The following is a 22,466-nucleotide window of genomic DNA, read 5'->3' as shown; positions in this document are numbered from 1 at the left end:
TTAACTCCTTTTAAAACCAGACACAGCTCTTATCTGTGAGGAAACACTGAATTCTTGGTATCATTTTGTTCCCCTGCAGTTGATTTGGCAGCGATGTTTACAGAACTCACAATTTAGGGGAAAAAACAAACCTGTTAAGGGAGGGCAGAAAGGAGGGAAGTGAACCGAGCTGACCCAGGAGAGGCTGCTGCCCCTGCAGGAGCAGCTGTTAGTGATGCCTTTGATAAGGTGCCATGCTGAGGGGACCCTACATGGTTTCTCCTCTGCATCCAGACGGCTGCAGCTTTAAGCTGATTGTGTGTGCCCTCGGGGGGGGTGGTGACAGTGCTGTGCTCTCAAACAGAGCCACCACCAGCACCTCGTGTCACACACCAGGCTCATTAGCATAGCTCAGCAATTAAAGCCCCGCTCAGTCTGCTGTCCTGAGATAAAGAACTCCCAGTTTCTGGCCAGGCCGACTTGTGCTGGAGATGAATTGGCTGACAGCTTGCAGCGGTGACGTTCTGTCTCCTGAGTGCAGCTGCTCGCAGGGGTGATCTCTCAGAATGTGACTTTTGCAGAGCCAGCCAAGGGTATTAGCACCAACTAATTACAGGGAGAAGCCAGGGGCGATGCTTTTCCAGGAGTGGGAGCATCACAGGCCCCAAACAGCTGGGTAGTGCCAGTGCTGGTCTCTGCTGGAAAACAACAGCCCTGCTGGAGGAGAGCTCCCCATCTGGCAATCCCTTCTAATTCCTATAATGCATGCAAATGATATTTATCTTATTTATTTTTTACTAGACTTTAATGAAGTTTAGAGAGGGCTGGGCATATGTGGCAAGGCAAGGGGCTTCTCTTAGAGCGAGCCTGTTGTAATGTTTGATCAGTGATGTTGTGTTACAGGAGCTGTCTCAGGTTAGTTTGTTTTCAATTTTATGAACATCAGTTTTAGGAAAGAAGTTTTCTTCTGCTTTCGTCTCAGTGCAGTGATCTTTTGCTGTTTGATTTTGCTTCTCATGGGCTGAGCTTATGTAAAACAACAGCATAACGGGGGTCACCACATACAGAGTGCACAGGTACAGTCACAGGGATGTGATGTGGGCAGGAGAGGGGACAAGAAGGTGTCTCTGACCTCTGCTGCTCTGGAGAATGAACTCTTTGTGCAATGAGTGTCCGTGTAAACCTTCTTTTCCTCTTATTAAAAATACTTCTCAGTGAGTACATGGATCCCCATAGAGCTACTTTAAGGCCATTAACAACAGACTCACTTTTCTTAATTACCCTTTGTAGAATTATCTCAGGATTCCCCGGGGTTCCTGGTCTGCAGGTTGGAAAGTGTCTATACATTGAAGGATGAAGTATCTGATGGTGGTGGCTGGGAACACAGAAAATGCAATTTCTGAATTAAGGATGACATGCTGGTGTTTGCTTTGTCATGATCTCTCTTATTTACCCCAGCTTGTAACTGTAGGGAACGCTGCTGTGAGTGAGAGCCAGTGGAGCACCACAGCCCAGGTGGCCCCAAGTTCTGTATTTGCTGCAGACAGTGTTGGTTTTGGGTCTGGGCCAAGCAGGGAACCAGCCCAGGTGCTGAGTGGTGAAGGATGAGAACTCTGATCTCTGTCTGTGGCCACATAAATGGCAGCAGGAGCCTGGTGTGTCTGGGACTGTAAGATCAGCTTGTGTTGACTCTTTTGGAGCCAGCAAAAGTGCTGGTTAATCTGAGTGTGGCTACTTTGAAATGTCCCTGCTGTTTTGGCAGTGTGACTCAAGGATTTCTTTAGAGAGAATAAGCTTTGTACACTGATGGTGAACTACATGATGTATGTTGTGACTGTGTTCACAGGGGTCTTAGGATGAGGGAAGAGATGAGAATCTGGCTCCATGTTTCAGAAGGCTTGATTTATTATTTTATGATATATATTACATTAAAACTATACTAAAAGAATAGGATTTCATCAGAAGGCTTGAAAGGAATAGAATAGGAAAAGAATGAATGGTAACAAAGGCAGCTGTCTTGGACTCTGTCCAAGCCAGCTGACTGTGATTGGCCATTAATTAAAAACAACCAACATGGCCCAGTCACAGATGCACCTGTTGCATTCCACAGCAGCAGATAACCATTGTTTACATTTTGTTCCTGAGGCCTCACAGCTTCTCAGGAGGGAAAATCCTAAGGAAAGGATTTTCCATAAAAGATCTCTGCGACAGTATTTATTCCCATTTCACAGCTTGTGTCTCCCTGGCACAGACGCTGGTAGGTGTCTGAGGAGCCCTGAGCTCCATGCACATGTTCAGGTGTATCCACAGGGAGCAGAGATGTGGCCAGTGGGAACTCCAAGGACCAGAACTGCCAGGTCTACTGCAGCATCTCCGTCTGCTGCTGTGTGGAAACAGACCTGGGGTTCTGAGATTCCAGGGCTGCTGCTTGCTGCAGAGTGGGTACTGCCTGGCATAAGTGCTTCAAGAATTAACAAAAAGCAGAATTGAGGCCAGCAGGGCAGGCAGTCTCAGCAAACTGTCAAATGTGCATTTTTCTTCATTATTTTCTCACTGAGCCATGATGATGTCTGATGGAGCATTATGGATGGGGAGAAGGAAGGAAGTGTTAGCAAAGCTTTAAAACTAGCCACTGCTCTGGCTAATGAGGCAAAAAGGAAATTCTGGCTGTAGCAGCAGCAAAGTCCAACAAGAGAGAATTGGTTTGAAGTTGGAGTGAGGGAGTGGAGAGTGCATGAAGACTCTCACTGGGTCAAACAAAAAACCTTTCACTTTATAGCTTCCCTTGTCTTCTTATCTAGAAAATGAGCATCCACATGGCCACATAAAACTCACACATACCCATTGGTGGCTTGCACTTTCAGCTGCAGTGCTGATGTCTGCTGTAATTTGTTGTGGTTTTGATCCAAGGATGTTTCTGGTCTTTGGAAGATGAGGAAGACTAGGAACTGTGCTCTTACTGCACATCTGGAAAGAGTTGGAGACAGCTGAGTGATCCCTGACACCAGATAGAAATACACAGCTTTTCACTCAAACCAGTTTGGTGAAGGCATGTTTTTGACCTTTTTAGTGTGTTTTGACCTTTTTGTGAAACCGTGAAATGGTAAATGAAGGCTATGATGTGCTGCCCCTGTGGCAGTAGTTTCTCAATTATATTTTGGACAGATATGGTCACATTTTCTTATGAGTGTCCCAGACCTCACTGTTGGAGAGGATTGCATTCAGTGCTCAGCTGCAGCATAGCAGGGATCCTATGGTGTGAGCTCCAAAGCAGCCCAGGCTGGTGCACTCAGCATCAGCTGCAGAAGTGCCTGGGGGTGTGGACAACTTGAAAATTCTCCAAATTCATCTCCAGTGTCTTAGAAATCACATGGGGTCCCAGGGTGTTGGCTCTCTGGCTGGTTTAAAGCAAAGGGTTGGAGATGTACCTGTGCTTGGTGGGCAGTGAGGTGGCAGTGCCTGGGAGCTGGTCACAGCGGCAGTAAAATGGAATATATTGTGCCCTGTCATGGTTTCTGTTACCAGAAAACACAGAGAGAGACTCCTGTGTGACTGTTATCACACCCTGATGAGCTGAGCATTTAATGCTGCTGAAAATGAGCACTCACACCAGCATTGATCATATTGGGTGAAACACAGGGGTGAATAAAGAGTTTGGATCTTGCACTGCTGAGTTGCCAGGGCTCCATGCAGGGAGAGAGCTGAGCTGCCAGCCTGGAATCCTTCCAGGCAGCCAAATCCACCTGCTAAACAGGACAGAGGGGCTTGCACAGACCTGGGCATAAACTGGACACAGTCCTGCAGCAGCTGGGTGTGTGCAGGTGCCCCCAGGCCCCTGGTGGCAGCTCCAGGCTCCCTGGCTTTGGAATTCCACACCAGAATGTGGCTGCAGAGGCAAACACCAGCTGGCTGTCATGTGGAAGGGAGGCAGATTAGTGGGACTCGACAGCTCCTGGATACGACCAGCAGCCCTCAATCTCCTATTCCTTTGGAATGGGGAGATCAAAGAGCTGTGATTTGGAAGCAGCCAGGCAGCCTGTCATGGTGCATTAGGAGGGAACAACACCCTCCCGAGCCCAGGTGAAAATGGCTTTTGTGTGGTTTGGTTTGTGGTTTTAGGGATGGGAATCCCAAAATGCCCCTGGATTAGGCACACAATACACGAGTCCTTTGTGAGTTTGGATAAGTGCTCTGCTGCCTGCTGGAATTTGCCACCCTGGGCTGCATCCTCCAAAAGAGAGGATGAAGGGAGAGGCCCTGTCTCATGGGGGGCAGATAGGGAGGGCTAAGGGGGTGCTGTGCCGGAGTTGGCACCTATGTCTCAGGGGCAGGTGCTCAGCTTGGGGTCACCTCTGCCTTGAAGTGACAGCTGTGAGCTGGGAGGGACAGCATGGCCTGACACCAGGGCTGGGAAGAGCAGGGAAGGGCACGCAACACCAGTGAACACAGCAGCTGTGCCTCCCCCTTGGCTCACCTTGCCCTGTGCATGGAATGGGCTTGGGGAAGGATGAACACACAGCTCTTGCACACACCTGTGCAAGGATTTCTTTCCTAAAGTACCTCCATATTGTATTTGTGCTGCCCCTGGACTTTTTGGTTTTGTTGTGACTTTTTCCCTGCTATTGATTTGCAGTGCTACAGAAAATGACAGCTGAATTACATTTGAATGATGAATCTTACTCCATGTTCTCAGAAGGCTAATATATTTTTTTATGATACTGTATTATATGAAAGAATGCTATACTACAACTATGCTAAAGAATACAGAAAGGATACTTACAGAAGGCTAAAAAGATAATGAAAACTCGTGACTTGCCAGAGTCCTGACAGCTGGGCACTGATTGGTCATTAAGTCAAAACAACTCACACCAGAATCCAATGAAACAATCACCTGTGGGTAAACCATCTCCAAGCACATCCCGAAGCAGCAAAACACAGGAGAAGCAAATGAGATAATAGTTGTTTTCCTTTTTCTGAGGCTTCTCAGCTTCCCAGGAGAAAAATCCTGGGCAAAGGGATTTTTCCAGAGAATGTGGCACCTCCAGGCTCCTTTTTCGTGTATGTGTGCAAGGTCTTTTGAGCCCATGCACACCCTTGATGTTCACATCCATAGGATTATAAGTGGTGGCAGTGTGGTTGAAATCTTTCAGAGGGACCAGCTCTGAATGCAAGACTTTCTGGGGGATTTCTGTGCTTAAGTTACCTCTGACAGGATGCTCAAATTGCTTGGTATAAAGCCTGAGTTTTTTTTTTTTTAGAGCTGCAGGTTCTGATATGGCCATTTAACAGGAGCAAAAATAACTTAACCAAAAGATGCCCTTTTATTAAGCCATCACTGTGTCTTAGGTAAAGTGTTCTTATTCTATAAATAGATGTCACTTTGCCCTAGGAACAGCCTGGTATTTTATTAACATTGTCTCTTCACTAGAACCTACCACCTATTCTCTAGTGCTAAAATGGGAACAGCTCTTAACTTTTATAGCCTATCTCAGTTCCTTTCTTCCAATTGCCTGTAAGACCATTGCATTTGGTTTAAGGTCCAGTTATGACTTTCTTTTTTTTTTCAATGGACACTTTTTGGTTTTGTTGTGCCTTTTCCCCTGCTATTGATTTACAGTGCTACAGAAAATAACAGCTGAATTACATTTGGCTTCTCCTGCTTCCTTTCTCTTTGAGATGAGGTTACAACGACCTCATCTACCTAAATCAATAATGTGCACCCAAATCTAATAAAGATTTAGCAGGGCCTGTAAAATAGCATGTAGCCCAGATGGAAAGGGAGGCCCTAATGTCCAAGCCACTCATTAGCTATTTATCAACCATTAATGATGGGAATAGGAGTGGTGTGTGGGGAGAAGGACACAGAAGCAGGACAGAACCTTCCTGGATATGAGAAGGGGACAAAGACTGTACAGCACATGTGCAGGCTGCAGTGTGACACTGGCTGGGGACAGGGAAGTCCCTAAAAAGTGGAATTTCAGTGGGAGTTTACTGGCAGAGTCGCAGATTTTTATACAAAAAACCCCCTGAAGTTACTGTTTAAGAGGATATAACTAAGAGCTGAAATACATCTGGCTTCCCATTAGCTGACCCTGCATCTCTTTGCAGATGTGAAAGCACAAAAAGCTGAATTTCCTGGAACTGAATATTATAACTTTGATTTTTATTTCAGTAAAAGAGAAATCATCCATGTGATAGTGGGCCCATCTCTTAATCAGTGGTAGTGTTAGGAAAAATCCACAATTTCCCTGTCTTCTGCTTTAATTCCAAGAGTTTTCTTTCAGCTGAAGGAAATCATCATGTTTTGAAATAAAATGAATTCATAAAATGAATAGCCACCAAAGTTTTTTTCACCAAGTTGTCTGAGTGCAGAATAAGGCAGGCTGTGAGTGCAAATAGAGAAATATAATTTTTCATCACTGTTTTTTTGTTTCTGTGGTTAAACATTTTTTATGGGTTTAAAGTTTTCATGCTTTTTTTGAGGCAGAGCTGTTGATATTTGCTGGAGATGGGAAATGTTTTTTCAAGAGCAGGAGCAGCAGCATGAAAAGGAATTTGGCATCTCTGGAGTTTGTGGTATGCACAAATACAATCATGTTCCATGAAACAATATTTCAGATTCCAGCAATGCAGAACATAGTAGCAATTTCAAAGAAAACAGGAAATAGAAATAATTAGTCAGGCAGAGGGAAGAATCCCAAACATGACTGGGATACCAAATGCTTTACAAAGCAGTAGCCAAAACTGTATCTTTAATCTTTGAATATCTGTGATGGTGTTCACAGGGGTCTCAAGATGAGGGAGGAGACGAGGATCTGACCTCCATGTTTCAGAAGGCTGATTTATTATTTTATGATATATATTACATTAAAACTATACTAAAAGAATAGAAGAAAGGATTTCATCAGAAGGCTGGCTAAGAAGAGAATAGCAAAGAATGATAACAAAGGTCTGTGGCTTGGCTGTCTGTCCAAGCCAGCTGGGCTGTGACTGGCCATTAATTAGAAACAACCACATGAGACCAATCACAGATGCACCTGTTGCATTCCACAGCAGCAGATAATCAATGTTTACATTTTGTTCCTGAGGCCTCCCAGCTTCTCAGGAGGAAAAATCCTAAGGAAAGGATTTCCCATAAAAGATGTCTGTGACAAATATTCCTTCAATCTTGCTCTGAAGGTGGAAAGCCAAAATCAATTACACTAAATTTGAGTTCTTTTTGATGAAAGCTGACTTCACATGTATCTGTTAAACAGCTGCAACGAATCTTTTCTGTAGCAGTAACAGTTCCTGGCTGCTCACCTCTCACCTGGCTGTGGTGCAGAGCCAGGTGCTCTTTCCCAAGGTGGCTCTGGGAGCTCCAGTCCCTTCCCTTTCCAGCATCTCCCATGGCTCCAGCACTGCTGAGTGCAGGGGAAGGATCCCAGCATTGCTCCTTGCAGGCCTGGCCCTTGCTGGGAGTGGAGGCAGCTGTGCAGAATTCATCAGCATGAACTGAGGAATCCACTGCATCCTTTGCCAGCTTGCTGTTAAAAATCTGTGCTGTGTTCTCTGTTTGAAGCTGTCTGGCTTTAGCTCCCAGCCATGGGTTCTTGTAAAGCCTTTCCCTGCTAGATTAAAGAGCCCTCTATGGCTGGTATTTTCTCTCCATGGAGGTACTTAATACCCTGTAATCAAGTCACCCTTGGTCTTCTCTTTGATAAGCTCAATAAATCCTGCCCATCAAATTTCTCACTGGAAGCAGTTCCTCCTCCCCAGCCTTTAAATGGTTTTGGTGGCAATTTTCTTCATCCTCTAGGTTTTGCAGCTTCTTAGAAGGCAGTAGAGATCCTAGGGCTGTCTGTGGTCCTTGTGCCTGAATGCACCAGGATCAATGGAGAACTGCAAGTGCAGAGCTGAGTGACTGCAGCTGCAGAGGTGCTGCTGTGGGGCATTCACATGTTCTGAAAAAATCCCTTTGCCCAGGATTTTTCTTCTGAGAAGCTGAGAAGCCTTGGAGAAAAAGGAAAACAATAATTATCTCATTTGCTTCTCCTGTGTTGTTGTCCTTTGGAATGTGTTTGGAGATTGTTTCATTGGATTCTGCTGTGAGTTTTCATTCTTTGGCCAATCAGGCTGAGTCAGGACTCTGGAAGCAGTCACGAGTTTTTATTATTCTCTTTTTAGCTTTCTGTAAGTATTCTTTCTATATCCTTTGGTGTAGTATATTATTCTTTAATATAATATAGTATCATAAAATACTAAATTAGCCTTCTGACGCCATGTTCTCAGATTCATCATTCCTTCCTTTGCCTGGGCACCCTGCTAATACAATACTTCCAGAGGCACCTTGTTCTCATGTAGACTAGCATGGAGTAAACTACTTTAACTAGTAAAGAATTAATTACCCTAAAAAATCCTTATCAGCTCTATTTATCATTCAAATACATAAAGGGGGAAGTATGGAGAGGCTTGACAGCTGGTCTACAAGCAAAACTGAGTTAGTAGAAGAAATAACAATTGATTATTTTAGAGTGCATCCATAGTAAAGAAGACAAAGCTGTCAACATAAGAACAAATTAAAAAAAAGACACGTGAAAATTTTTGTAAGCTAGACTAGGTGCAGAAGTAAATGCATATACGTGCCTTATTACATTTCTATTAAAATGTTACCAATTATATTGACACTAATTACTTTACACCAGTCAATATAATAAGTTATTATGATGTAGTTAATACTTTAAATCACCCTTTGTTAAGAGTATATAACCTAGAGAACACACAAAATAAAAACTTTTTGTTCTTAAGTTCTAATCATGCGTGTGTATATCAGATCTAACCTAACAATAACAGACTTTCAGGGCTGTTGGCATCACCTGAACCTTGTCCCTTGCTCTATAACTGGAATAAATAATTTTTTATGGATAAGCCCAGCTTACCAGGGAAGTCATTAAATTGTATGATTTCCTCCAGGGAAAGCCATGGATTGTCCATGACACTGTGGGAAATGAATTTATAGAGAAGTTTTAAATTTTGATAGAAGGTTTATACAGTATGTGTTTGCATGTAAATTTTGCGATAAGAAATGTTAATTTAACAGACCAATTTTGCAGAGCTGTGGGAATAGCAGCTTTTGAGGAGAGATTCACGAAAGGAGAGTTCTCTGTGACCGTGGCTGGCTCTGGTTTGGCAGAGGAAGGTTTTGCACATGGAAGGGATGGCTTGGCAGGCATCCTATGGCACATCAACCTTCCCTCTGTGCAGGTTAAGCTGTCCTGAGGTTTTACAGCCAGAGGCTCTCCAGGAGATGCTGGATGAGGGAGATCCCCGTGGGATGTTCTGCAGGTTCTGTTGTTTCATCATGGTGAAACTTGTCCTGTTTTTTGACTCAATGCAACTACTGGTTCTGCTGGTGGCTGCTTTGCTGCTCTAAGGGTTTGCATGGCTCACAAACAGGTTTTGGATGGAATGTATTCATTTCCTTCTGAAATATGCTCATGAATGCACGGCAAGATTTCTTTGTGTCTTTCTCCATCAGGACTGCAAAGGTTTGGGTTTGTTGGTTTGTATCCCCGCCTGGAGCAGTAAATCAACAGGCTGTAATTAAAGATGTTAAGAAGCTCCTTTATTTTTCAGTCCAAAGTTTAATTTAGTGAAGCATCTCGAACTATCTGGCAGCTGAATCACACATTTTCTATTTCTCCTCTCCTTTGTGGAGCAGGACAGAAGAGTAGAGACACCACTCTCAGTGCTGCTGAGTGACTCTATCAGCCCAGGACACCCTTGGCTGTTCCCCTTCCCTCTTCCAGAGCAAAACCTTGTTCACAGCACTGCTCCAACCTGGATTTTTCCATTCCCTGGTTGCTACTGTTGTTCTCCTTTTGTTTCCAAAAAGAAAAAAACCCAACAAACCAGATGTCTTTAGTGCTGTTTACCCCAGGAAACATTTTGAGCATTCAGTAATAAAACTGGGAGGAAATCCTTCACTTCCTTTATGCCTCCTAGCAAGTAACCACATCAATATGAAGTGAGGATGTTTTTGGGTACTAACCCAATGTCACCGATCAAAACACAGCCATAAATACTTTCAAGATGCAGCCTTGAATCAGGATGGTGCATTAGGAAAAGCCACTTCTGTTTTGGAAAGGAATTCTTTCCTTCTGCAACCACTTTCTAAATTGCTCTGACATTTAGCAATTAACATACAAAAGCTTTTGTATCCGCAGGATCATTTTTCATGTCAATAAACACATTCCTTCTCTTTTTGGTGCAATGTTTAATAATTCTCATTTCCTATAGGGGAAGAGAGCCCTTGTACTTTATTTGCATTACACAAATTACATGGAAGAAACAAAGCCATATCTGAAGATAATTATTAAATTAAGAACACTTGCATAAATCCTTTTTTCCCCCTCCCCTAATCTAGTTTGCTGTTGGTAAACAGTGTGTTATCTAGGTTTAGCAAAGCATTTGGTTCCTAGCCAGATTTTTGCTTTCCCCTTGTCCTTTTTGAAGTTCTCTTGGCAGGCAGGATCTGCTTCTCCTAAGCTATCTGTCATCACACAAAGTGGATTCCAGCTTCAGACAACAAATGAGTTGCTTTTCTGGATTCATGGCTGAACTGTCATTAAGTCACTGCCTCTCTGCCCTGGGCTTTTAGGAATTGTCTCTGCTCCAGCCCCAGGCTCTGCTCTGGGGGCTCCTCATGGATGGTAAAGTGGGAAGCTCTGTGGCACTCCCTGTCTGGTGTGTCCCCACCATGGGCTGGGGGTTGAGCGGACAGCTTGGTGTGTGGGGCTGATAAAATGGGAAAAGGAGCCCCTCAGATTTCCCTCAGGGCAGCTAGGATCCAAGAGAGAAGAATTAACAAAGAATAAATTCATTTCCCCCAAGCCCCTGCCTGGAAGCGAGGGTGTGTGTGTTGGCAGAAATGATCTAACACCTCCTACAGAACAGGAGGGGTTGGAAACACCTGAAATACCCATGAAATGTTTGTACCTGGCAAAGGGGAGCCCTGGGCTTGCTCTTGTGCTGTGTCTTGGTAACCAGGAGCAGCCTGTGGTGGCACAGTGCAAATCAAGGGAATGTTGGTGTCTGCAGAGGCACAGAGAGCATGGATGGAGCCTCCAGGGACCTCTGTTTGCTGTCAGGTGGCTTTCTTGGGGTGCTGGAGGGGTGTGGAGCAGCTGGGCACCACCAGCAAAACCAGGATCAATTTTGGCAAGCTTTGGTGCATGTCCCTGAACTTGATGGCATGCCATGGCTTTTGATGGCTTTGACTTTGGGGAAGATTTTTTTCTTTTCTTTTTAAGTACCCATGCCATGTCCTTCATATCTTCCCCTCCATGTTGCGTCTTCCTCTGATTTTTCTCCCTGCTTTTGCAACATCTGTGAGCTCAGTTTTGGCCTCTTTTCTTTTGGTCCTTTGTGCTGCACCTGATATAATCCCGGTCCATTTTCTTGTAGTCGCTAAATTTCCCAATTTTCTCTTTTTTCTCCTCCCACTTCCCCAGGGTGCAGCTGGCTCAGAAACCAGCCCTGGGGCTGCCACAGCATGTCCTGGGTGTCTGGTGACTCTGTGACACATGGCTGGCACCGTGCAGTGCCTGACAAACCCTGCAAAGGAAGGATTTGGGGAGTGTGAGAGAAAGGAGGGGCCCTGCATTTGTGAAGCCTGGTCCCAACTACCTGTACAGACAGGAGGCTCACATTGATTTAAATGAAATCTGGGTTGACCCCTAGCAAATGAGATCATTTGCAAAATTGAAGCCTTTGTTTATTTGCTGGATTGCGGTCTGACTGTTGGTGGGGTCCCAGGGACAGAGAGCCAGGCACTTGGAAATGACTTTAGTGCAATAATGTCATTACCTTTTATTGGCCAAGCGTTTCCACAAGTGGTGAGAGGGGATTATTGGGAGGCTGGGATGCATGTGCATTATGTCACTTTTGAATCATATCCTGTTTGCAGGGAAGATGTGAGCCCTGATTGAGTGAGCCACCAGGCAGAGGGGTTTGTGTGCAGGAGCTGTGCTACTGTGTGCAGAGGAGCTGGGGCTGCCTGCAGGAAAGGCTCTGCTGGAAAACTACAGAGCCATATCAGAGGAAATGCTTTCAACATATCTAAATCAAGATGTATGGGCTTTTATTTTTGCATGTGTTACGTATCCCTGAGCTCTTTTTGGTCAACTGATAGTCATTGGACAAAGCTGCATTGCTTTGCAATTTACTCATTGCAGGGCTGTGACTTAACTGCTAACAGAGTAATATTTTTTCTCATATGTAACTTATTATTTGTTGGATGTGCATCCAGCATGGGTTAAAGTTCCAGATAGGTGTGCCACTGTTCTCCAGGCACTGACAGCCCTCAAACAGCTGCTGAGCACAGCCAGATGTGAAGTGTTAACACAGTTGCCTGCAAAGGCCTTTTCCCTTGCACCCACACTCAGCTGGGAAATGAAATACAAGATCACCATGACATCAATAAAACATTCTGTCAGCAGGACATGTAAGTTACCTGGAAGCTGAATTCCATTTACAGGAATGGCAGCAGAGTATGCTGCCTGCATTTTTTCCCCCCAAGAATCAGTTTCTCTGATTGCATTTATGTTTCATCATGTGTTTCCATCACAGTTCTGTGATTCTCTGTTAGGGAATCTTGTTTCCATTTGTGGTATTTTTATAAGGCTTAGGAAAGTAAGTGATACTAAACCAGGAGGTTTAGGAGAATGTTTTTCAAGGAGAAACAATAAGACTGCAAAGATTTCTTGTGTTTGTTAATATTCAGCTGGGCTTCAGTCTTTAGATCCTAATATTCTGCATTGGAGGCTATTCTAAAATTCATTGCTCTTAAGGGAACCTTTTAGTATATGTGCCTAAATATACTAAAATATTTCTTCTAAATTACTTTTACCACATTTTTGTGAGTTTGATTGTGCTGAACATGTCTAACTTCAGTGATTCTTACACACAGGAATTCTTGGTAGGATCATCATAAGATATATGCCCTGATCCTCCAGGACTAGTGACATGAGCAGTGTGAGGATCTGAGGGTGATCTCAGGGCCAGCTCAGAGAGCTGTAGAGGAATAACCTTGCAGTAAGGAATGCTGGGCTTTTTGTTTCAACAAAAGTTCTCCTTCAGTGCCAGGAGTGATTCTCTTGGATGTTGCTTTCTCATCTAAATTTATATTTTGCAAATCAGAGGAACACAACTCACACTAATTCTTTTAGGGAGAAGAATACGACCGAAAATCAAGTTTCTTTTATTCAGATATTCAGAATATAGATTAAATGCCATGCTTTAAATAATACAAATAAAGCTTAGGGTTAGTAAGATAACTGGGTTTTTTTCCCCCCTGTTTGTGATTAGTAAATAGCATTGTGTTCCTGTTCTGCATTGAATCTCACTTGAGGCTGTGGTGATCCTGTCCCCATGGCCAGGGGAGCTGTCCCCAGGCAGAGGGACCATGGAGGGCTCTGTCCCTGCTCAGCCCATGTTCCTGCCTGGCTCTTGCCCATTTTTTGTCTCTGTGGCTGCTGGCTTTGGGCACAGGCACTGTTTGTGTTCGGGTCACAGGGGCACCCATGGCTAAACAGATTGTGCAGCCTAATCCCTGGCTGTGGCATGAAGTCACACATCTCCCCAAGTGATACTTTATCTAATCCATTTCTGGCTCTAAGCAGATTATAAATTTCTTTCACTGAGCTTCTGTTTTCACAGAAATAAAGGAAGAGTTGTAGATGAGTTTGCTGCTAAGATTTGTGTGTGTGTGCGTGTGTGTACTGAGGATTTATTTATTAGATTTCTAACCATAAACAGTTTAATGTTTTTGAATTACTGCTCAGTCTCATTTAGTTTGTGGTGACCTTGAGCCATACATTTCCAGGGCTCTTGCTAATGGACCTTTTAAATGATGACAATGACATACACCAGGCTCTTTGATAGGGGAACCACTGCTACACTGCATATTATTTTAATGTTATTCTACAAAATAACCATTGTAGTATCGTTATTATTTTTTAACTCCGGTTTTATTTTGTCACACCAACATTACAACAATCTACATCTGAAATATTTCCTCATTTGTGCAAAGCACATTTCTCTGCCAGGGGTAATGAAATGACCAAGCAGTGACCCTCATTTTTATGTTTCTCCTACTGTGAAGAGGAATTGAAGATGAAATGTGGAAGCTAATAGCTGTGCAGCCCCAGTGAATCTAGCAAATCTAAAGAGCCCAGCCATGGGATACATTTAAATATTAAAGCAGTTTTTATGTGCTCTAAACAATATTTGATGCAGCTCTCAGTATGCTTTAATCTGGCTAAATGGTTATTGTGTTATGTGTCCTAGCTGTAAAACTGTCGAGCTCTTTTGTGGTCAGGATACTTCTCCCCACTGCAATTTAGATTTGACATCAATAAACATAAAGGACCATTCTCCAAAATGTACCCTGAACAAGTTAATCCTGCATGAAGCAGGGTGCTTAGAAACCATCCACATTTATTTAATGCTTCCTTCCTGATGTGCACTGTAACACTTGCTTGCAGGGCAGGGAAAGTGCTGGTTTTTCAAGGGGAAAATAAAAGGAACTGGACACAGTTCAGTCCTACAGGGAGAGGGGCACTGGCAAGGTTCGGTCTGAGGCAGGAAAACCTTGACCAGTGGCTTTCTCTTGTATAGAAACAATGACAAAAATCTTATTTTTTCTGTATTAATTGCCTCTGCCCACTCCTGCTGGCCTGTTTCTCTGGAAAGGAAAATGCTTGCTGGAAATTGGCTGCTCTGGCTGATGGAGCATCTCCAGGTAGAGATGTTGGACTAGAAGAAGGTTTTTTGTATGTGTCAAGGCTGTGACTGAATTTCCTGCAGTTCTGTGTCTCTTGTCAGCTTTATTCAAGGCTTACAAAGGCACCAATGGAATTTTTCCTGTTTTTTGAGTCTTCCTAACTGAGTTCAGGTTGTAGTATTATCCCCGGGGGCAGTAAAAACTTCTTGCCTCCTTTTTACCTGATTCATGTCCGTGAGATTTGTACAAGTCCTTTTCCCATTTTTTTGCCTCCCAAATGGGATTGAAATAAGGTAGTGACCTCAAAAGTGAAAAGGATCCTTTTATTTATTATTTTATTTTTTATTTAGTATTTATTTATTATTCCATATTTCTTTAGAAAACCAAGCTAAATATGGAGAATATACACATTCTGTTTTTTTCCTTCTAGTTATAAGAAAAACCACCACCATTTCACCTGCTCTTCCTTCCACCCCTGAAAAATCAAATTCCAACCCCCAGTGTAGCGTGGCTGTAGTAGTAATAAGAAGAGCATTTAGTAACCTCTGGGAACAGAGGTTCTGAATTATCCTGAAATCTCAAAATTACTTTAGCAATCTCCTTTAAATCCCAAGTGGGCAGTGATCCATATTGTAAACCCTTCACATGTAATTGGAAACAATTAGCAAATTCTACTTTTGAGACCATCTTGTGACTTGTGCTGGAGGTGTTTTCTGCAGAGGAGGTCTGGGTGGAGGTGGGTGAATCAGCCCTGGCAGAAAGCTGATACTGCCCAGCCTACCCTGGGCCAGCATGGTGCTGATTAAAGTCTGGCTTATCCACTGTCAAAGGAAATGTTTCCCTGTTTATGCTCCAGAAATAAAGCAGAATCCCAGTGCAGGTCTTTTCTGGACTCTGAGCTGCTTCTGGTCAAACCTGTTTCCCTTAAATAAAGTGATTTTCCGATTCCTGTAACTGGCCTTCCTATCTCCAAGTGGAATGATCTCTGTCAGTCTGACTCTTTTATGATCTTGCTAATGAACTTTCCACTTTATGCTTCTTGTGTGATTAGCAATGCCAGGGGTTTAACCAAGCAGAGATAATTCATCAGCCAGAGCCACAGCTCTCAGGGCATGGTGTCAGACCCTCCCTTCCCAGCCCTGCACTGTTATTTTCTCCTTGCTCCGAAATCTTCTCCATTTGTTTCTGAGGGAAAAGGCAGAAACCTGCTCCTGCTGCTTATTCCTTAAGTGTTGGTCATTCTTGACTCATCGACAGTGAAATTCACAGCATTGTTTTGGAAACTCTCAAGCTGCCATTTGTTTTTAAAATCCATGCTAAGGTTCATGCAGATCAGTGAAAACAGAAAAACACCCATGCATAGATTCTGACTTGCAGTGTATAAAAATAAGTAATTACTTGCATTTTTTGGGTGCAGCAACATTTATTTATGCTACAATCCCTTTTTTTCTGATGTTGTTTTAATTCACTGCCCTTGGAATTCAGAAATGAAATATTTAATCTAAGTGGTGAAGTCAGTGCACTGTGAAGGAGGACAGAGATTTCTCTGGGAATGACTGTGTATGATTCAAGTGTGTTGGTTTGGTGTTGAGATTCCTGTCTGCTGATTGCAGGGGGTTGTTTCCATTCTAGAGCTGCTTTCTGGGATTGGGGAATAGATCCTCAGTGGCTCAATCCCTGTGCATGCTGCTGCCACACCTGCTCTGGGTTAGTGGACTGTCCAGGCTGGCCATGTTTAGGCTGCTCTCTTTAGCAGGCTGTGTCCATTCCATGTCAGAAACCTGCTCCTGCCAGGTGGGGGCTGTGGTGAGTAGGGAGCACCTGGGATGGTGGGGATTCACCTGGCAGGAGGATAAATCTCCCTCTCTTCATCGTAGGGATGATGCCTTGTGAAGGGTAACCTAGAACAGAGACTAGATGGAGTTAAAGAATAAAGTAGGGGTTTATTAGGAGGCCTCAATGGATCCACCTTGGGCAGCACAACTCAAAATGGCCACAAAATACACGACTGGTAATGAGGTCTCTCACTTTTATAAATTCTGGTCCATTTGCATCTTGGAGTTAATTGTCCCATTCCAGCTTTAGCCCCTGCAGTCCCACCCTGCTTGTTTTTCTCTCTCCAGCCCACAGTGTTTGTGCTCCTGGGCTGAGATTTGGGTCATTTGTCCTTGGTGCCCAGCTGGAGCAGGAATTGTTTTGTCTCCCTGCTCTGTGCACAGAGCTCACCATCCCCTCATGTGAACCCAGACCCACACACTAAAGCAGCACAGAATGGGAAAAATAGAAAAGCTAAACCTGAGGCACCAGGGAAACTTCAGAAAATCTTGTTTATTCCTGGAACTAGAAGCAGACTTGGCCCAACTCTACCATAAAGGCTGGAGTCAGAGCCAGTGAAACCTGCAGGGAGTAAGGATAGATATGGGCATGGCAGTCCTCCATGTCAGAACCTGCAACAACAGCCAGGTGAGAATTTTTGGCTGAAAAGTCTCTAAGATAGGTGCCAGAGCAGCCAAACTTTCTTTGGACCTTTTTTATGAGCTTTTGCCCATTTTCATGATCACTGCAAGTCTGGTAGATTCACCAGATTCGCTCAAGCTGTACCAGATTGTGCCAGTGATGTTTTTAAAGTTATCTCCTTGTAAGCAATGGGTGCAAACCTGTATTCCTTGTGTACCCACAACTACCAGAAAAACCCCAGCAATCATTAATCTGTCAGTGACACAGTCATTGCAGCGAAGAGACCTGGGATTTTGTGCACAGGATGCCCTTTATTTATCAGCTCCATGAAAATCAGGTGTTTTGCAGTGTGGACACCACAGCCCTTGTCTCTTGCTGCTGGGTTGAGTTCCTGTGTACAACTTGCAGGTCATGCCAGACAGAGCACGTTGGGATCTCTTTGTGATCATCTCCCCACTGCCTAACATGTGCCCTTCTCACTTCTGCTGCTGCCACAGAGGACAGGCAGGCTCTAATTAAAGAGCAGGAGGGATGGATCTGCACATGTTGTTTGTGTTTGGGGACTCTGGCTCGGAGGAGCAATAATTGGCTACAGGGCCTTTCACCTCCATGGCATGGCTTTGAATGTAGATCAGCTTGGTGACTTTTAATGCCATCACCATGTGACAGCTGTTTTACGTGTGAAATTAGCTGCTTGTTTGAGTGCTCTTCCTACAGGAAGCCAAGATCAAGAATTACCACATCAGATGGTGCTATTAGGATTCCTTAAAAATATGTATAATTTTAAGTTTTGTGAACTTGCTTTAAGCGCACATAATGGTGTGTGTTGTAACAACACTGAAATAATTATAAATCCACTTAACTCCATATTTAATGTATGTATAGGAGAAATTAATGCTGTAAGTAAAATATTGGAGGGCTCCAAGATCTCCCTGCATTTGTGGTCCCACTATAATATAGGGCATATAAACCTATGATTAATTTAAAATTAGTCTGTGTGACTATCCCCTAAATGTGCAAAAATCACTGTGAAAAAGCAGCATCAAGCAGAAAAGGTCAAGGTAGCTCAGGGAAAATTCCTTCTTGATAAATGACTCCCATTTCCACGGGGGGAGCTGTAAGGAGAGATATGTCATTTTAGGCCAGCTGATACAGCTGAATAAAACAGATAAGCTTTTGGACACTTGGCCTCCTGTTTTTAACGTGCCAGCCCCAGGCTGAGGCAGCAGCTCAGCCCTTGTTAAAACCTTTTGCACTATTTTGTCAGCTGCAGCTGGTTTGCCTGGAGAGGAATGCGCTGTGTCCTCCTGGCTGGCTCCAGCCCCGCTGGTGGCTGAGCTGGAGATGTTTGCAGGAGGAAGTTTTGCCACTTGTGCTGTGAAGAAGTGGGAGAGGCCAGGGAGATGTTCTGAGGCTGCAGGCTGACCTCACATTCTTTGTCTTCTGCTGCTTTTTGGAGCTCTGTTTTCCATGGCAACAGTAATACAGCTGTGAACCCTTGCCTCATTCCCCCTCCTTCCCACCTGAGTGGGAAGCTAATGATGCAGCTGGGAATGTTGACTAAATGTATTTGTGCTGGAGAGCAATGGCTCATGAAAGTTAAAACCTTCTGCGGAAAAGGTTTGGGTTTTTGTTTTTTTTTTTTTTTTTTTTTTTTTTATTTTAAAAAGAGCTTTTTATTGCATATTCATCCTGGACCACAGAGGAAACACAGCTCCCAAGAAGAACCCAAGGTTTTGCAGGTTTCTGGTGGGGTGGAAATCCTGAGCCTGGGTTAGTGCTGTTCCTTGCTTGATATGATACCAGATTTGTGCAAAGAACAACAGATCCAATGGAAAAGGCTTGCTGAGACAGACACAGCCTCACCCTGCTCAGAGGGATGAAAAGGAATATCTGACACCCTGACATTTTTCATAATGTGGAATTCTTTTCTCCCAGCAGGTCCTTTTCAAGGTGATGAAGGGAAATTTCTCTGCATGGCTGTTCCTTCCTTGTGATCTCTTGATTTTCTGCTTGGTTGGTTCAGTAGGTTTGCATGCAATCCCTTCCTCCCCAGGATCATGTAATACCTATATTCCCCTACATTATTATGGTGACTTGTTCCCCTCAGTGTGAAAATTAATAAACTCCCCATAATTCTGCAATCCCCCATAATACATTTAGCCCCTCCCACCAGGTAATGAAGCCATTATTTACTAATAAATTAAACATGCAAGTCTGTAAGTTTGTAAACAGATAAGGTGTTATCAGCTAGAGAAGAGAGCCTCCAGGCTATTACAAAACAGGATAATTTACATGATGTGAAGGATGTTCCTGAGATCCTGCAGTGACACAGTAACAGAGGATATCTTGATTTACAGTGGCACAAAGGGTGGCTTCTCAGGCCCAGTTTCTTGGGGATCTTCAGAGAGTTTTCAGAATAGGTTGGAGGCACATCTGCCACAAGTCCCTTTCTGGATGAGCTCCTAAAGCCCTCTCCAGACTGCTCTTCTGTGATGGATTCATGCCCAGGCAAGCACAGGAACAGATTTCTACCAAAGGAAGTGGAAATGTTGCCTAACACAGGATTATACAGCAATGCAACAGGTTGGGACTCCTTGGTGAGCCGCTCCTTTGAATTTCCTGCTGCTCCATCCCCATCCCAGGGTGCACCTGAGCTTTTTATCCTTTGGAAAACCAATTGACAGGGACCCAAAGGAAAGATGTGCAGGATGAGAAATGCTGAGCTGTATATTGACCTTGGCTTCAAAAGGTCCAATTTTACAGGTGAAACACTTGATGGGAGGAGTCATAAAGAGAGGGTGTTGGTCATTTAGCAACAAGGAGCAGGAGCAGTGCTTGGTGCATGGGGAAATGAACTGACAGGAATGAATGGGAAGATGAAACGCAGGGATACTGGGCACAGCCACACTGTGTCTCAGGGGAGTGGAGATCTCTTTCATTAGTGCACCACACAAACAGCAGCCTGTCCTGCTCCAGATGTGCTCCATGCCTTCATCACAGACCTCTTCAGATGTGCTCCATGCCTTCATCACAGACCTCTTCTGTGTGAAAAGCAATTCCCCCACAAATGGCCCTTCATTAGCTGTGGGGTCATGTCAGGAACAATCATCAGTGCATTGCTGATGTGGCCAACACATCTTGTGAACTCCCTGACCCAGCAGTCAGCAGGATTTCTTTGTGAGCACTAATATGAAAAGCATTAGCATTAATAAAAGAGCTCTCAACCTAGCTGGTGTGAGGGGTCAGCAGAAGTTTACAGACACCTTTGCTAACATTCCTATCATGCCTGGCACTTTGACTCTCATCTTGTTTTTCACAGGCTCTGGATGATGATATAATTGTGGAAACCCTTCTACAATCCATCAATACAGCAGGAATCCAGCACAGCTGGGAGCCACCCTGACTGCGCAGCATCACCCAGCTGGGGACTGCTCTGTCCCTTCACATTCACTTATTTGTGGTGTTGTGCCAACTCATCCCCCTGCTGGAAAACGAGAAAGGGGGTAGAGCAGATAAAGATTTGGAGATTTTTTTTTTTTTGTTTTTTGAGAAATCTTACCCTCATGCTTCTCTTCTCTTGACCTGGTTAAGAATCTCCTCCATAGATGGGACAGCAGTTTCTGAACATCCCTTGATCCAGCACACTCATCTCAGAGTTCAAGACCTGAACTTGAACTCCTAATGTGACAAATGCTGGAGATCTTGATTAGTCCTTTCCCATTTCAAGAGTATTTGAAACAAAGTGCCAACAAATGGGGTAGCAGAAGTTGTTGTGAAGGGTAGAAGCCTTTTTTATGAATACCTTTGTCTTTAAAATTAGAAGTCACTTAAAAAATATAACTGTATACATAATCCTAATTTTCACTTGCAAAAATCTAGTTTTCACTTGGATCAAAGAACATAGAGGTAGACAATACAGCCTCCTGATTGGTCAGGATGAGCAATATCATACATTAACTACAGAACTTGAACTGCACGATGTTTTATTTTGGAACCCCAGTAAACATTTGGGTGCTATCTGAGAGCCATCACTATTCCCTGTGCTCACAGGGATTGCAAAGGGGGCTCTGTCAGGTACCCAAGGCTGGGAGCCAAAGGCTTGGCCACCCTTTGGGTATCTCAGCTCCCTGTGCTAGGGAGGACTGGAAATGTTTCTAAGTGAATAGCAAACCAGTTTCAGCTGCAGAATGAACTACCTGTGTCTATATAAAAGTCTGGGTAAACATAGTTTGGATTCTTACATCTGTTTGGGACTCCTGATTCTGCTCTTTACAGCAGCAACTGAGCGCATTATGCTGCATTTCTGCCACTTGTTTTCTTCCAGCTCCAGCTCAGATTTGCAGCTTGTGAAGCAGCTGAGAGTGGAAGAGCTCTCTGTGACTGTTTTGTCAGCCTTGCAGAAGAGGTGGGATGAGTATGGGTAGGAACAATGACTCTGGCAGTCTCAAGACAATAGGATCTTTTTGTTTCCAGCCTGGAGTGCTCTCCTGGCTGTCTGGCATCTCACAGAGCTGGTTATGTTGCAGAGGGGAAAAAAAAAAGTGGATGTTTGGCTGTGCTGTAGGGCTAAAAGTTCATTGCAAAACAAACGGATTTTCAGCTGCCTTTTTCTAGGAGGTGTTTTCATACTGCAGGAAGGTGATTGTAGCAGCCAGCATGAATTTTCTGTGTTCTTAACAGCGTGTTTTACTTTGATGGCAAAATTTAATTAGGGTTGTTGGTTATTATTTTTTTTTTCTTGCCCAGTTGAAATGTTTCATCCACTTTGCCAGGGTAGCCATATCCCAGCTTGGCTGAAAATGTGGGACAAAAGAGGGGGATGGTGGTTCCTGACCATGTCAGCCCCATGGCGAGGTTGACACTGTCTGTGTCTGCTGTGTATGAGACTGACAAATTCACCTTCACCATCTCTAATTCTGCACCTGCAGGAGCTGCAGCCCTTGCAGGGTCACAGAATGGGCTGGAAAAGCTCAACAACAGAGAGTCCAAGGTGGGAATGCATAAACTGCCAGGATTTTGGTCCTTATTGCCCACAGGTCCCACCTTAGAGAGACAGAAGAGGCTGCCTGGAGGGAGGTGTGGGATGTCTCATGCTCCCTTTTGGGTAAACGTTAGCTTCTGTGGGAGTTGCTTTATTTCTGGATTTGTTATGCTTGGTTTGTCTTGCTGGTTTTAAATATTTGTACAAATGACTAGAACTGTGCAAACTGTGCCTGGAGGAACTGTGAAACGCAGGAGAAGAATTAACTGCAGGTACCAGCAT

This window comes from Ammospiza caudacuta, chromosome 9 (genome assembly GCF_027887145.1).
Source record: "Ammospiza caudacuta isolate bAmmCau1 chromosome 9, bAmmCau1.pri, whole genome shotgun sequence".
Lineage (NCBI taxonomy): Eukaryota > Metazoa > Chordata > Aves > Passeriformes > Passerellidae > Ammospiza > Ammospiza caudacuta.
This window is presented reverse-complemented; position numbering follows the sequence as displayed.